The sequence below is a fragment of the Dunckerocampus dactyliophorus genome, chromosome 4 (assembly GCF_027744805.1).
Source record: "Dunckerocampus dactyliophorus isolate RoL2022-P2 chromosome 4, RoL_Ddac_1.1, whole genome shotgun sequence".
In the NCBI taxonomy this organism is placed as follows: domain Eukaryota; kingdom Metazoa; phylum Chordata; class Actinopteri; order Syngnathiformes; family Syngnathidae; genus Dunckerocampus; species Dunckerocampus dactyliophorus.
Genome location: NC_072822.1, coordinates 20,383,527 through 20,389,673, shown reverse-complemented (window position 1 = coordinate 20,389,673; position 6,147 = coordinate 20,383,527).

Below are 6,147 nucleotides of genomic sequence, written 5' to 3'. Positions count from 1 at the left end.
GGGAATGACTCGTGTGTTTAGGCAAACAGCAGGGACAAAGTTAATCGACGCGACGTCTCATTTGCTGGTTGTCCCGTCTGTGGGATGACAGAGAGGGCCCTCATTGGTTGCCTCTCTTCTGTGCATATACTGTACGGTGACTATACCTGTTTTGTCTTATCACATTTGGAGACTCAGCATTATCTTCCTCTTTTATTTGTGTTACAGTGCTATGAAAGGAATGGTGATTTTAGATGTGTGCCTCGATTCGCCAACAAAAATTTGTTTTAGGATTTATTGTCTTTTTCACAGGCTGCTGCCACCCCCAGTTAAAAACACGCGCTAGTGTTATTGCCTATTATTACCAATAGAGGGCAGAAATCATCCTGAAAATAGTCTGGAGCATACTGTAAAGTACACCCACACAACGTTATTAAAGGTCTTGATTACAGGGAAAAGAAATTACACTATAGCGACATTTTTGTACATGGAGAAAAGTACAGCAAAACGTACATTGTGTGTTATGGCATACATTTTCACATGCTGATTATTTATGAGATTAACTTTTAAATTAAGATCATGCGAATATATATTTTCTGTGTACTTGACATATGGAAATAATATTTCCAGTGTATTTGATATATAAAGCAGAAAATACATAGACTTTGCTGTTCAGATTCTGAAATATACACTACATGGACATACAATAAGTATTAGGACATCTGGCCAGTACACCTACTGGAAATGAAAAGAATACAGAGTTAAGAGTCTTTGCAGATAACAGCATTTTGGAGTGTGTCTGTGGGAATCTTTGTCCCTTTATGACATTTGCGAGATCAATTGTCTCTGATGTTGGATGAGAGGACCTGTCTCACATTCTTTACTTGACTTTATCCCAAAGGTACAGTACGTCCCTGCTTTTCACAGGGGTTACATTCCATGACGAGTGACGGCGACACCCATACACATTTTTTTTTTATTTTTGACGATCTAATCAAGCGTGGGCTATGCTGCTGTGCTTAGGCATCAGTGTTACATATTACATATTACATTGAGCTTGACAGTTACGTCTTTACTCACGCAATCCAAACCAACAGGAGGCCATCAAGCCATACATTATTTTGATACCGGCATAGTCCTTGTGGTACAGTTACACTGTGTGCTCCACACTTATTACTTATTGTGTTATTTTTCATTGCACGGTGAGTGAGGTGGACATTTGCGTTGATTTTGTGGTGTGTGAGTAAGGGTGTAAATATCAAGCTGATTCATACAACGCTGACATTATATCATTTGTAAACCCATTATTGTCAGCTGCACGGTGGCTGAGTGGTTAGCACACAGTCACACAGTCAGGAGATCGGGAAGACCTGGGTTCGAATCTCCGTTGAGCATCTCTGTGTGGAGGTTCCATGTTCTCACCGTGTGTGCATGGGTTTTCTCCTGGTACTCTGGTTTCCTCCCACATTCCAAAAACATGCATGTTAGGTTAATTGGTGACTCTAAATTATCCATAGGTGTGAATGGTTGTTTGTCTATATGTGCCCTGCGATTGGCTGGCGACCAGTCCAGGGTGTACCCCGCCTCTCGCCCGAAGTCAGCTGGGATAGGCTCCAGCTCCGCGACCCTAATTAGGATAGGCGGCATAGAAAATGAAAAAAATAAAGTATCATCAGTTTGGGGCAGTGGTTCTCAATTATTTTCTGTGATGCCCTGACTGGAGGACAGAAATGTATTTGCGCCCCCAACTTGAAATACTATTGAGAAACTGATAATATCTAATTATTTATCTGCACTTTACAGACTGAACTCAAAATTGAAACCAGCGAAATCCAACAAAATGGAGAGCAGTGAAGCATACAAGAGTGTTTAAGAGGCAAATTTCATGCCGTGTACGATAAATTCATACACTAATATTGAAAGTCCTCCCTGCCTCTCACACTTCACCACACCCCCCACCCCAGCCCACTATTTGAGAAGCATGGTTTAGGGTAAATCAGATGGGTTTCCAACCAAAACATGTCCTAATTATAAAATTTAAAAGGACATACGGGCAGGGTTTCTCACAAATAAAAAAAATGTTTGTTTTTTTTTTTTAAATCGGAGAATATACAAGGATCCACTCTATTTTACTGTTTCTAGTCAAGGTCTTTCACACCAAAATCATCCAACCACACCATCATGGACCTTGCTTTGTGCATTCATGCTGAAACAGACAAGGGCCTTCCCCATAGACAGAAGCACAGTAGTGTCCCAAATGTAAGATGGGGAAGCATGAACGATCTGTGATTGATTGATGTGTCTTTTGTTCATTGCATCGTTAACCTTGTCAGTTTGTTATTTGGTTGGTAGCCTCCGCCGCTGCCGATGCTTTCTATCATCTCATTATGCCAAGCACTTTTTTGATGCTCTTTACCAAATAGAAAAAAATGCAACACTCATCTTCTCTTCCTGTCCTCTCTGCTCTGTCCATCCTGAGTGAGGATATGGTTTATCTCCATAAAGCTTGGATTGAAGCCTCATGTGACATCACTGAGCTTTGTCAGTCTGAATTAACAGCATGTCAAAGGCATTACACCAGCATTGCTGCTCCAGTAAGACCTCAATGCACTCCTGGATTTACAAGGCACAGCCGTCTGTGATAAGTGTTGTCGGACTCTCATGTCCATGTCTGAGGGGAGGGTGAGGGATTGTATATTTATGATGTAATGAATTATATATCTGGAGCCATATGGGATACTCCAATGGGCACAACAGATGATGCCGCGGGACAATTCCGGTATGTTAGCAACAAAGAGAGTTCTCTACTGAAATAATGTGCACTATTTACCGGTTCCTCTTACTTGGGAATTTTTAAACTATGTAATGGCAATTATTGAAGAAGCTTCTACTTATTTAAATGTACCACACACATACAGTACATAAAAAAGCTTATTGCCAAATGGTATATTACTTGTCATCTCCACAGACAGACAGTTGGCTGATGAAAGTTTGCACTGTGAAGTCCAAGCATTCAGTATTTCATTTTGAGATGATTTGAAGTAAAGTGGCTTTGGCTTGTACATAAAAGAATCTCATTCATCTGCTTCTCATTGCTGATCCTTCCATCTGTCATTCCTGTAAAAGATTCATGCGTTCACTTCAAGTTTGCTTTTTCTATGCTGTAGATTGGGGGTGTCCAAACTTTTTCCACCGAGGACCACAAGCTGAAAAATGAAAGGATGTAAGGGCCACCTTGACATTTTGAAGACCAACACATCTAGATATGCTCGTATACTGTATATATATCACGAAAAAATGCATATCAGCTTTGTGATATTGGTGAAAAAGCATATTATTAGTATGAACTTTTTTGTTTGCTTTTTTCCCAAATATTTCAATTTTCTTCTTAAATAATCTTTATCAATGTTCTTTTCATGACATTATGACTTTATTTCCATATTTTGACTTTAATTCCCACAATATCATAACTTTTTCCCCAATCTAATTTTCCAAAAATTACAACTTTATTTTGATTTGTTTGTTTAAAAAAAACCTTTAATATTTCGAGTCTATGCTACTAAATGATATACATTTTTCTCATAATATTACGAGTTTATTCTCGTAAAATTGCGACTCGTGAGGATACAACTTTTTTCTCTTGAATATTTTGACTTTATTCTTTTAAAATTTTCAGCTGTTTTCCATTTCTGCTGTGTTCTTTTTTATTTTCCAAATATTTAAACTTTCTTCTTAAATAATCTTCATTTTCTTTTCAAAACATTATGACTTTATTATTATAATTTATTATTATTATTATTTATTATAACTTTTTCCACAACCTACTTTTCCAAAATTTCCAACATTGTTGTTTTTTTCTCACAATATTATGTATTTAAAAAATAACGTCTTTTTTCTTGAATATTTCAACTTTATCCTACTAAAATTATGCTGTTTTACCTCATAATATAACGGTCGTAAAATTACGACTTTTCCTTGTTAGATTACAACTTTTTTCTCTTAGTATTTTGACTTTATTCCTGTAAAATGACTGGTGATGTCATGCCATATTTGCTGTTGCTTTTTTTTTTGGTTTCTTGCTAAATTATATTTTTAGAATGTGCCGCAGGCCAATAAAAAACAGGCGTGAACCTCAAATTGCCCTCGACCCACACTTTGGACACCCCTACTGGAGAGGGTGAGGACTCCCTTATCACAATGACTCTATGCTAGGTTCATTAGCTCTAATTTCAATTTATAAGGAAGCGTGGTACAGACTATCTGAAGTAAAGTGATCACTGAGCTTGGCCACGCTATTTTCTTATCTTGTCAGAAAAATCTTATCGGAAGGTGTTGCTAAAATCTAGCACATCTTTCATCTCCTGCAGCCTTTATGTTCAAAGTTGGGCGAACGTTTATTTATAAAACTGTCATTGTGACGGATCAGATTTTGAATCAAGGGAGCAACCATTCGAAAGAAAGAAAAGAAAAATCGTCACTTTAGAGGTCACATAACATCTTTTTTTTTTTAATTTATGGATGTTTATTCCAGTTGAGCTTCAGACATATGTATGACACATTCTCCAAACCTGCAGAGATCTTTACAAGGATCTTCTATTCTATGTATATTTTGAAATTGTTAGTTTTAGGTGAAATGGAAATTCCATGATTGCAATTGTTACATTATTGAGAAAAAGTGATTAATAAATTAATCATGGATAACGTTTGATCTTTTCTTAATTGATGCTTTTATTGAGTGGCTGTGATATTAATTCTAATTGCATCCTGTAAAATGGTTTGCAGTATATTTCAATATTGCTGTGCTGTTTGCACACAGACAATTTCTGCTACAAAAATAATATTGATGAAGTACAGAAACAATCGTGACCTTTTGTGTCTGCCGCCATCATGCGCGTTAATTAACATGGGAAGTGCCGTCTAACAAACACCAGGCTATAGGTCAAATTACTCCAAGTGAATACAACTTTATTAGCATATAGTTAATTATGTATTGATATCTAAAGATCATGCGGTGTCCGATCATCATGATTGCTATGACTTATATGTTTTGTGAGACATTATTTTAACATTGTACAGTTTCAGTTATGTTTTTTGTGACATGGCTGTGATTGAACACAGTAAAAAATAATCCAGTTTAGAGTGCACCTCAACTTTCAATTTTGACTCCCTTGTCAAGTTTTTAGTCTTAAAATTGGTCCGTAAACACGAGACTCGCTCGAGAACTAGTTACCGCGCGCCAGAATAATTTAGGTGTAAGTTCTGACTTATACTAAAACTCGACGTACGTCACAATATATATCTGAGTATACTGTACTGTATATACAACATATATAAGTATACAGTATATGATTCACTACTTTATTCAACTTGTAAACCTGTGCATTTGTTGCTGATAGCTTTTTTCAACTTTATTACGTTGTCTCTGTTGAATTTGTTAACAGTAAATTACAAGAAATTAAATAAAGAAGCTTTGTGCCTGCAAAACAATGCAAGCAAGAAATACCAAACAATTAAACAGATCATTTCCAGATATTCCACTGGCGAATCCCAAAGCTATTTCAGCATATGTCTGCATATCACATTTATTGCAAAATGGGGGCTTTTTCTTCAGAAAAAGAAGTGAAATGTTGCTTTGTTTCTGCAAGTTCAATCCCAACAAATACTTAATTTGGGATATAAAGTTGAAGGAACTACTGAATTATTTGGAACTAGAAAAGTAAACCTAAATATCATTCGCATCTGATCCATGTGACGCACATTCGAGAGAATCCCGCTGATCTCAGCATGAGAGAAATTAGAAGCCTCGCATTAATTTAACCCATCTCAAGCCCCATTTTACCAGCCTTGCTCCCTGCAGTTGACTGCAATAAGGCATTGCAGGTAAATGCATTCCCATTCAATCTGGATGCAAGCCTCCTTTGCGTGGGTAGAAAAGGTCCTGGTGGGAGACAGTCTGTTAACATACTGCTTCGGGGAACTACATTTTGATGAGCTGCACGTGAAAAATGCCTCACTTTACAGTTTACAGCAGTAGTACGAGGAATGAGGTCATGATTTGGTAAGATTCTGAGAAGTGATTCATCCCTTCCTCATTATTACTGTCTATTAAGAAACCACTACACTGTATAATAAGATTATTTTTATGTTTTGTGCAGAATGCATTCATAC